Genomic DNA, 11,773 nt, shown 5'->3' with positions numbered 1-11,773 from the left:
CACCATTGATTTCTAGAATTCTTTTCATCTTGAAAAACTAAATATTTGTACTCATTAAACAATAACTCTTCACTACTCCAGCCCTCCAGCCCTTGAGAACTACCATTCTGCTTTCTCTTTCCATGAGTTTGACTAGTTTAGATATCTCATGGAAGTCGATTCTGCAGTATGGGTCATTTTGTGACATTTTATTTAACATAATCTACTCAGGATTCATCTATGTTGCAACATGTGACAGAATTTCTTTCCTTTTCAAGGTTGAATAATCTTCCAGTGTATGTCATATCCCATTTTGTTTATCCATTCCTATCTGTTGATGGACTTTGGGGTTGCTTCCACTTTTTGGTAGAAATAGGAATTCAGAAATATCTCAATATTTTTGGTATATAGGCAAATTCTTCCCATTTTTGAGTATATACCAGAAGTGGATTGCTGTATCATAAAGTAATTCTGTTTCTAGGTTTTTGAGAAAGGTTTATACTTGTTAACTGGAACAACTATGCTCTGGACTGGGTTACCACCAGCAATTGTTAAGGAATAGAGTGATCACTAGTCATGAGTGGAGCTCCAATATCACTGAATCACAAAATCCTAGAATGGTTTGTCCCTTTTGCTACAGTCCATTGCATAGATCAGGTGTCAATAATTGGTCTGAATGGAATGGTGAAGCCTCTACTCAGGTGTCAGCTCCTCAATAGCAGTTTGGGCATCCGTTATAATGTATTTCCTTTCCAATTTTGGTAAAGGGGCCAAACCTGCACGTGTTTGAATTTCTTCCTTAGTTCCAATTATATAATAAAGAGCCTGTTAAAGAGTGTCTTAAAATATTTCAAAGGCTTTGGAAGAAGTCATTTTGCTACCCTGCAATCTCTCTTCCATTTTTTCTCTGTCAACAATCCTTAGTGGCAAATACAGGAAATGGGTTTTTTTTGTTTGTTTGTTTGTGTCTGTTTCATTTTAAAGAATAGTACATTATTGAATGAAAGTACATTATTGAATAATGTACTAATAAGTTTTATTATCAGAAAAATAAGCTTCAATCTTTGATGATGGCCAGATTTTATGGTGGAAAGCAATTTCCTTTGTTTTCCATACTGATGGAAAGGTTTCTACTAAATGAAAAAAGTCATACAAGTATATTCACAAATATAGCATCTATCCCAAAACATTTCACATGATTATTCACATCACTCATACAATGACATAAAAATCTGTCATTCTGTCAGATAAGATAAAATATACCAGTAATGAAAAAAAATACAAAATCTTCAAACAAAAATTAATAAAAATATACAAGACTGTCCTGACATACCTTAGGGAAATTATTTCTTATATACATATTCCTAAAACTTTGGATTGGTTTATGTGTATAGCATACCAAGTAAAGATTAAAAAAAAAAAAAAACCAAACAACTCATTTTAGAAATAACTCTGGTGAGGCGCCTGGGTGGCTCAGTGGGTTAAAGCCTCTGCCTTCAGCTCAGGTCATGATCCCAGGGTCCTGGGATCGAGCCCCGCATCGGTCTCTCTGCTTGGCAGAGAGCCTGCTTCCTCCGCTCTCTCTCTGCCTGCCTCTCTGCCTATTTGTGATCTCTCTCTGTCAAATAAATAAATAAAATCTTTAAAAAAAAAAAAAAAAAGAAAGAACTCTGGTTACTCCCATACCCCACAGGTCATATGAGGATTTAAACAGCAATCATGGATTTTGAAAAAAAATGTATATGTATATATAATTTATATATATATAATCTTACCTATAAAAACAGTAGTATACAAACTTCAAACTCAAAGGTTATGCAAAGTAACACACAAATGTTCTAAATTTTTTTTAAGATTTTATTTATTTATTTGATAGAGAGAGACACAGCAAAAGAGGAAACACAGCAGAGAGAGTAGGAGAGGGAGAAGCAGGATCCCCGTGGAGCAGGGATACTGATGTGGGTCTCCATCTCAGGACCCTGGGATCATGACCTGAGCCAAAGGCATATGCTGAATGACTGAGCCACCCAGGCACCCCCAAATGTTCTAAATCTTTCTTTTTTTTAAGATTTATTTATTTATTTATTTATTTGACAGACAGAGATCATAAGTAGGCAGAGAGGCAGGCAGAGAGAGAGGCAGGAAGCAGGCTCCCTGCTGAGCAGAGAGCCCGATGTGGGACTCGATCCCAGGACCCTGGGATCATGACCTGAACTGAAGGCAGAGGCTTTAACCCACTGGACCACCCAGGCATCCCCCCCACCAAATGTTCTAAATCTTAAGGAAACTTTAAAATACCTTTTCTATTTGTAAATAAAAGCAGAATAAAACTGATCTGATCGCCTTATTAGGTAATTTATTCTGGAAACTTGTTAATAAAGTATTGGTGGGAATTCTCAGTCTTCATTATGCTGTCACCTGAAGCACTCAATCATTCTCTTCAGTAAAGGAGTAAGTAAACGAATAGACTACATGTCAGTTACCACGTGTTACAACCAGTCTAACTGACAATAACAGGAGTGGCCACAAAGTGCCTCAGAGTTGGCTGCGTCTTGAATTTCTCACTGAAGGATTGGGTCAATCTGTCTTTGGAACAATTTTATCTGTAGACAGCAACAATAAGTGTCTTTTTATCCTGTTTTCTTAAAGTCCATATCACTAGTCTTTAACAGATAACAATGAGATAGCTCTAGCAGATGAAGCAGGAAGGGAACTAGGTTCTAGAAGAAACATTTATCTGCCTTTGATACAAGCTTCTTGATTAAATCCTGAAGAGGTGCCAACTCATGCCTATCAATCAGATTAAACTCCTGGAGAAAGAAAATAAAGGGCTTAAGGGGGATGTTGAGGTGGGCCTCCTCTCACAGCTGCATCACAGAATCAAACTGCTGGTGATAAATAGGGACATAAACCCAGAACACATGCTTTGAATGGTCTTTGCCATAGACATAAAGTTTTTTGGAAAGGGGACACCAAACTTAGAAGGCAAAACACTTTCATCATCAAGCTGATCCTGAACCCAAACATAAGATTGGCTTTTTGATATTAGTACCATTTTCCCAATGATATTCGTATCTTGGACCTGCAGACCTGACTGGACAGCTTGCTTCAGTGCAGAATTCTGTAATAGTTCCATACAGCATGTTGATCAGGTTGAAGAAATCTACAGTGTTAACTGCAGTCCATTCACTGAGATCCTCTCCCTCTGGCAACATAAGACCTTGTCTCAGATTTCCACTTCGTAGAGGTGCTTCTGATGAGGGCTGGTGAGAGCTAATGAGAGCCCTCAGGCATATTCTTCTTTGGTTTGAATGTTTTAGAAGAATGGCAGCTGAAGATGTAGCTCAACTTCTATCCTCAGAGGAGAGGGACCGCTGGCCCCCAGTGCTGTCTGGATTCAGAGCCCAGGCAGGCACCAGAAGGAAGAAAACAGTCCTCAACTCTTGGCCCATGAAAGTACAGGGCGCCCCTGCTATGAACCACAGGTCTAGCAGGAGCAAGTTGCTATGCTGGCCTCCCCCACCTTGCTGACCTGAAAATCAGGGAACAGGCTTTTTTCTATCATCTATCTCTGTGTTCAGAACTATTAGCTCTGCCATCAACTTCTTGATACTTTTGAGCTTGCTTTATTCATTTTTATTTTTATTTATTTTTAAACATTTTACTTATTTAATTGAAAGAGAGAGAGAGAGATACAGAGCAGAAGCAGAGAGAGCTGCAGGCTCCCTGCTGAGCAAGGAGCCAGATGTGGGACTTGATCCTAGGACCCTGGGATCATGACCTGAGCAGAAGGCAGCCGCTTAACTGACTGAGCCACCCAGGTGCCCCTTGAGCTTGTTTTATTATTTGTAAATTTGGGAGAATGATATCTTCTTTAATATTTTGTTGTGACAACGTATCAGTATTATATCCGAAGAGACTGGCACATAGCAGATGAGCAATTTAGGAAGGTACCTCAATAGGTACAGAAGTGTCTGACAAATCCAGAAACTCACAGTGAATAAGGAATTGAAGGAAATTTCCTTAATGAAAAAGGGCTCAACCAAAAACCTACATCAAACGTCATAGTTGGTGGTGAAAATCTAAATGCTTTCCCCTTAGTTTCAGAAATAAGGCGAGAGTTTTGGCTCTCACCACTTGTATTTCATATCAAAGTAGAGGTTCCAGCCAATGCAATACAGCATGGAGAAGAAACAAACACCACACAGTCTGGAAAGGGGAAAGTGAACTTTTCTTTGAACAGTCAACATAACCGTCTGAGCAGAAAACTCAAGAGAATCTATAAAACAGCTTCTAGGACAAGTTGGTTTAAGAAAGTCAAATGCATGCCTACCATATGACCCAGCTGTTGTACTCCAGAAATTGATCCAAGAGAAATGAAAGCGTATGTCTATAAAACATCTTATACACAAATGTTCATAGCAGCTTTATTTCTAAGAGCCCCACTGGGATTAATTGAGATGGTCAGCAACAGGTGAATAGACAAGTTGCTTTATAGGCATATGATGGGGTAGTACAGAGCAACAGAAAGAAACAAAGTCTTGATAAATATGACTACGGAAGAATCTCAAAATATTTATGCTGAGAAGAAGTCAGGAAAAAGATACATATGATTTCATTTATGCAAAATTATAAAATATGCAAACTGATTTCTGACAGGTTCCCTGGGAATGGGTATGAGGAGGGTTGAGAGGAGGATTACAAAGTGACGTGAAGAAAGTTTTGGGGTGATGTATGTGTTCATTTTCTCAACTGTAGTGATGGCTTCAGAAATACATACATACATCAAATCCTATAGAATTGTTGAATTTGCTGCACTTTATTGTTATGTAAATTATGTATTAATAACAGCCATTCAATATCATTCTATGCACTATTTTCCCTTACTGCAGTGCCAGTCTTCCTGTGTAACATAAAATGGAAAATATTTCTCCTGTAGGCTTTCACTGGCCTGAAAGTATATGTTTTTTTAACTTATGCCTAATGACTTTCTGCATCCAAGTGTTATACTGTTTATTTTCAACGACCATCATCCCAACCTATTTAGCATTGTCCCAGCAGATCTTTTTTTTTCTCTTAAGATTTGTATTTATTTGACAGAGAAAGATACAGTGAGAGAGGGAGATAAGCAGGGGAGAGGAAGAGGGAGAAGCAGGCTTCCTGCTGAGCATGGAGCCTGATGTGGGGCTTGATCCCAAGACCATAGGATCATGACCCCAGCGGAAGGCAGATGCACAACGACAGAGCTACCCACGCGCCCCGTGCCTGCATATCTGAAGAGACGTTTGTAGTGTCTTATCTAAAATTGCTTTCTAGCATAATTTTGAGGCAGGTTCTGACAATGTGATTTGGAAGGGGAAGGGGAAGGGAACGGATACATGAATGGAAAGTGTCCAGGCCTGAATTTCTTACTTCACTATGTATCTGGGAAACCGTTCCCATGTTGGCTCTGGTCTCTGATGTTCTTCGACCTGAATGTGTGGGGAATCACCTCCAGGAAACAGCTGAGCTAAGCTTCCTAGTGTGTTTAGGGTATATGATTACAGGGCCTTACAGAAGATGTGTCCCTTTCCTGAACTTTTATCTGATCATCCTGATTTCTTACCTATTGAGAAAAATTATTTGATTAATGTTTGGCGACAAAAAGTGTCAGATGGATGATAATAGAAAGCATTTTTGAAGTTAAACCTGTTAAGAAGCTAGGATTAGTATTTGTTGCTGAATTCACAAACAGTAGTCACCTTATGTTGGAGTCAATAAAACTGTGAGAACATAAGACTATCAAATCATTCTATAGGGATTTGATGACTCCATGTGTGAGTTTATTCTGTCTGAAATTCCTATTTTTCACTTTTTAATTTCTAAAAATCAGGAATATTTGACTATTAGAGAGTGTGACTTCTGAAAATTTTTATTAAAATAGTATTTATTGCAATTGCTAGTAGTTTAGGAATAAGTAAATACAGCATTTCAAATAAATGCTATTTGTTCATTATATTTGTTTAATTTAAAAATATTTATTGAGTACTTAAAAAATGAGTCACTGTTCTAAATATTGCGTAAAGTGCCAAAAACACAGAATCAGTCACCAATGACTTGACTTCCTATTACTTTTTCTGTATTAAACTCCAGCTCCTTTTCTGGCAGTCAGTAGGAGGCCAGCCCACATGGACACATGAGAATATGAAGTACTGTAGTAAAATGCTTCTGAAGATTGTTACCCTCCCAGCTACAGAAATGCCCTGGGGTACTGTGTTAAAGAACTTCCATATCAGACAGTGTTTTGAGAACAAAACAGACCTGAGAAGACAGGATTGCTGATATTCAGATGTCCCAAGGCCACCTGAAGACTGACATGTGCCTCATGAGGTCAGGGATGAAACAGATGGCTGACTTGGGGAGGATTCTGGCCAACATACACGCATTTTAGTCCCTGTCCACCAAGGGGTGCAGCTTCCTACCGCAGTCACATTTCCTGTATGGAATGTGGGTTTCTACTGATCATTTCTGTCATTCCAACCTTCTTCATAGTAAGAATGAAGAACATTATTTAGGTGATGCTACAGAGATGAAGTTTTCTCCAGGCTTCGTGACTGTGGGTACTCTTAATGCTTGGTAAGTACCATTCCTCTTAAAATTTGGATTCTTCTTCCATGGTGTCAGCAAAACCTTTAACTATTATTCATCCATGCGTTTTATGCCCAAGGTGACACAGATTTCCTTTCTCTTTCCTCAGGACAAACCCGTGGAGCCTCAGTGACTCAGATGGAAGGCCAAGTGACCCTCTTAGAAGAGGCTTCTCTGACTGTGAACTGCACTTATTCAGCATCAGGGTTCCTTACTCTTTTCTGGTATGTCCAGTATCCAAGTGAAGGTCTACAGCTCCTCCCGAAAGCCTTGAGGGACAACGAGAAGAAAAGCAACAAAGGATTTGAAGCCACCTTGATGGCAGATCGAAATCCTTCCACTTGGAGAAAGGCTCAGTGCAAGCCTCAGATTTAGCTGTGTACTACTCTGTCCTGAGTGACACAGTGATGGGGACTGCAGGGGGACCTGAGCACAACCTCTGAGTAGAACAGGGCCCTAGAAGCTGAGTGTCTTTGCCTGATGCAGTCTGGTTCCAGCACAATCTGTTGTTTGTCGGTCAGTGTCTGGTTGGTAAAAAATCATACAAATGACTAGAGCGTAGGAACCAGCAGTAACATTCCCCAACCCCAAGTGTTCCTTTGTGACATTAAAAACAGTTCAATGCCAAGAGTTCCTTGACCAGGGTGTAACTAATTTCAAGGTAGAATTACACAACAATGAAGTGGTCTTGGAGTGTCCACTAGGTTAGGTGTCTGACTCTTGATCTTCTCAGGTTATGATCTCAGGTTTGTTTGATTGAGCCCCAACATCAGACTCCCTGCATGCTGAGTTGGAATTTGCTTCTCTCTCTCTCTCTGCCCCCCCCCAAACTGACTCACTCACTCTCTCTCTCTCTCTCTCTTTCTCTCCAAAATAAATAAATCTTTAAAATAAACAGTTTTGGATGAATTGGTCTCTTGTTCATCTTTGTGGTGAAATTCCAGGCTGAGAAGTTGTTCAGGCCACCCTGGTGTGTGTTGCTGTGTCTATGACACTTCTAGATACACACAGTGTGCCTAAGAAAGTGGCCTCTTCCAAATATCTTCCTGACAGAGTATAAGCAGGAGAGGTGGTGGGAGAGCTTTAGTGCAGAGCAGAGTTTATTAGAGAAAGAATGGAACAGAAGAAAGGAGGAGGAATACATGTACCTGAGCAAGGAAAAGAGAGGCCAGCCACCTCTGCCACGGTTTCTTTTCTAGTAAATCAGGTGATAGACACAGACTGATATTCAACATAAGGGCTGGGGAAAGAAACAGAATGGAGGAAGAGGTTCATGTTTTGGCCAGATAAATAGCTCAGTTCGCTTTCTGACGGTAAGAACTCAAGTGAGATCATTCTCAGCGCCTAGGAAATATGGTGGGAGAAAATGCTCTTGCACTGATGTTTCCTAACAATACAGATTGATAGGTGATACAGGGGGAAAATCCTGTAGATTTCTCTAACTCCTGTTTTTCAGTGTCTCACAGAGAGCCACAAATCAGGGAACTGGAGAATGCAAAGGAGTCAGCAAAGTAGTGCAAAAAGTAATAGAGACCACAGTATGGACCCTTAACTCTATGGTCAATTAATCTTTGACAAAGCAGGAAAGAATGTCCAATGGAAGAAGGACAGTCTTCTCAATAAATGGTGCTGGGAAAACTGGACAGTCACATGCAGAAGAATGAACCTGGCCCACTCTGTTACACCATACACAAAGATAAACTCAAAATGGATAAGAGACCTACATGTGAGGCAGAATCCATCAAAATCCTAGAGGAGAACATCGGCAGAGTAACTTCTTCAACATCGGTCACAGCAACTTCTTTCAAGATAAGTCTCTAAAGGTAAGGGAAACAAAAGCAAAAATGAACTTTGGGACTTCATCAAGATAAAAAGCTTCTGCACAGCAAAGGAAACAGTCAACAAAAGTAAAAGGCAAAAAAAAAAAAAAAAAAAGAAGTAAATGGCAACCCAAGGAATGGGAGAAGATATTTGCAAATGACATTTCAGATAAAGGGCTGGTAGTCAAGTTCTATAAAGCACTTTTCAAACTCAACATCCAAAACATAATAATCCAGTCAAAAAATGAGCAGAAGACATAACAGACATTTCTCCCAGAAGACATACAAATGGCTAACAGACATGTGAAAAAATGTTCAATATCACCAGCCATCATTGAAATACTAATCAAAACCACAGTGAGATACCATCTTACATCAGTCAGAATGGCAAAAATTAATAAGGTGGGAAAGAACAAGTGTTGGTGATGATGTGGAGAACGGGAAACCCTCTTACACTGTTGGGAACACAAGCTGGTACAGCCTCTCTGGAAAATAGTTTAGAGGTTCCTCAGGATATTAAAAATAGAGCTAACCTACAACCTAGCAATTGCACTACTAGATTTTTATCCTAAAAACAAAGGTGTAGTGAAATAAGGGGCACAGGCACCCCAATGTTTATAGCAGCAATGTCTACAATAGCCAAACGGTGGAAGGAGCTTAGATGTCCTTCCACAGATGAATGGATAAAGAAGATATGGTTCCTATATATAATGGAATACTATTCAGCCATCAGAAAAGATGAATACCTACCATTTGCACTGACATGGAAGGGATTATGCTAAGTGAAATAAGTCAAGCTGAGAAAGACAATTATCATATGGTTTCACTGGTATGTGGAACATATGGAATAGCCTGGAGGACCACAGGGGAAAGGAGGGAAAATTGGATGGGAAGAAATCAGAGGGGCAGATAAACCGTGAGAGACTCTGAACTCAGAGAAACAAACCAAGGGTTACAGAACGGAGGGGTGGGACAGCTAGGTGATGGGTATTAAGGAGGACATGTGTTGTGATGAGCACTGGGTGTTATATAAAACTAATGAATCCTTGAACAGCACATCAAAAACTAATGATGTACTATATGTTGGCTAGTTGAATATAAGAAAAAACATAATAGAATAAAGCAATGTTTGTATTGTACTGCATCACTTTGCCAATATGGTTGCAATCTTCTTTGTTTTTTTAAGTATTTTTAATGACTTATTTATTTTAGGAGGACTTACAGAAAGGTATACCCAAAATGTTTATTGTGTTATAAGAAAGTCTAAATAAAATACCATCTATTTCCTAGTGAAATCTAGTAAAACACCTTGAAACATCAACTCCAAATTATCAAGATGAGGAACGACTTAGCGTAGTAAGTGACAAAGGGTCAGAACTGGAGTTGTTAATCAAAAGGGATTTTAGTCTATAGGTAATAATGACTTTAATAATTCATATATTCACAAATTCCCACTTTTGTTAAAAGTAATAACAAGTCGGGGCGCCTGGGTGGCTCAGTGGGTTAAGCCGCTGCCTTCGGCTCAGGTCGTGATCTCAGGGTCCTGGGATCGAGTCCCACATCAGGCTCTCTGCTCAGCAGGGAGCCTGCTTCCTCCTCTCTCTCTCTGCCTGCCTCTCTGCCTACTTGTGATCTCTCTCTGTCAAATAAATAAATAAAATCTTTAAAAAAAAAAAAGTAATAACAAGTCATGAAACCCTTCATAAAGGTTTATGCATATTCCCTTCTATTCTTGTCACCAAAAAGGGGAAAGGAGAGAATGGTCAACTTCTATATAATATTTTGTCCAGGCAACTGAAGTACAAGCATTTCTCTCTCTTCTGGGATCAGGTAGTTTTTAGTTTTCACTCCTCTGAGTCCCGCTCCTTGACCCTATTACAGTTATGTATAGTTTTTGTTTTTACCCATAGATTGTAAACTAGTGTGTTATCCCCTTTCATATATTCTTTTAAAAATTCACTCATTCATTCATTCTTTCATTCATTCACAGTTTTTTTTCACTTTCAGAAAAGATTCATTTTAACTGGTTTCAGACTCATCTATCATTACCTTCTGAATCAGCTCTTAATGCAATATTCAAAAGAGTGCATTTCTTTCGCTTGTGAACTGCCTGTTCTAGGAAATAGTCCTTTGTCCTTTGTGAAAATCTCACCACCAACTCTTATTACATTCTGTCCATCTAAGTTTGGGTAATTAAATGCACTTATTGTTATTTCTTGGCCTAATGTTACTGCTTCTCCAGACTTTTTAAAAAATTAACATATTATGTATTATTTGTGTCAGGGGTACAGTTCTGTGATTCATCAGTCTTACCCAATTCACAGCACTCACCATAGCACATACCCTCCCCAATATCCACCCCCCATCATCCCATCCCTCCCACCCCCTTCCTCTCCAGCAACCCTCGGTTTGTTTCCTGAGATTAAGATTCTCTTATGGTTTGTCTCCCTCTCTGGTTTCATCTTATTTCATTTGTTCTCTCCCTTTCCCTATGATCCTGTCTTGTTTCTCAAATTCCTGATATCAGTGTGATCATATGATATTTGTCTTTCTCTGATTGACCTATTTCACTCAGCATGATACCCTCAGTTCCATTCATGTCATTGCAAATGGCAAGATTTCATTTCTTTTGATGGCATATACCACATCTTCTTTATCGATTCATCTGTTGATGTACATCTTAGTCTCTTCCCACAGTTTGGCTATTATGGACATTGCTCCTGTAACCATTGGGATGCATGTGCCCCTTCGAATCCCTACATTTGTACCTTTAGGGTAAATACACAGTAGTACAGTTGCTGGGTCATAGGGTAGCTCTATTTTCAACATTTTGAGGAACCTCCTTACTGACTTCCAGAGTCTTGCATTCCCACCAGCAATGTAGGAGGGTTTCCCTTTCTCTGCATCCTCACCAACATCTGTCATTTCCTAACTGGTTAATTTTAGCCATTCTCACTGGTATGAGGTGGTATCTCACTTCACTCACAGTTTTTATTTAAATTCCAGTTAGTTAATGTACAGTGTTATATTAGTGTCAGGTGTACAATATAGTGATTCAATACTTCCACAGAACACCCAGTGCTCATCAGGACTAGAGCACTGCTTCATCCCCTCAGCTTTGAACCCATACTCCAACCCTCTCCCTTCTGATAACCATCACTTTGATCTCTCTAATTAAGAGTCTGTTTCTTGATTTATCTCTCTCTGTCTTATTTTTTCCCCTTTGCTTTTTTGGTTTGTTTCTCAAATTATGTATGAGTAACATTATATAGTATTGTTCTTTCTCTGACTGACTTATTTCCCTCAGCATTATTCTCCCTAGCTCCATCCATGTCATTGCAAATAGC

The 11,773-nt window shown here is 39.3% G+C and overlaps 1 pseudogene; it reads right to left on the bottom strand.

The window, feature by feature from the left end:
* Positions 1–2,699: 2,699 nt before the first annotated feature.
* LOC122894552 lies at positions 2,700–4,045 on the bottom strand (annotated as a pseudogene).
* Positions 4,046–11,773: the final 7,728 nt, after the last annotated feature.

Source organism: Neovison vison, chromosome 13 (genome assembly GCF_020171115.1).
Source record: "Neovison vison isolate M4711 chromosome 13, ASM_NN_V1, whole genome shotgun sequence".
In the NCBI taxonomy this organism is placed as follows: Eukaryota; Metazoa; Chordata; class Mammalia; order Carnivora; family Mustelidae; genus Neogale; species Neogale vison.
Note: the sequence above shows the minus strand (reverse complement) of the source record. Positions and strands in the feature narration are given on the sequence as shown.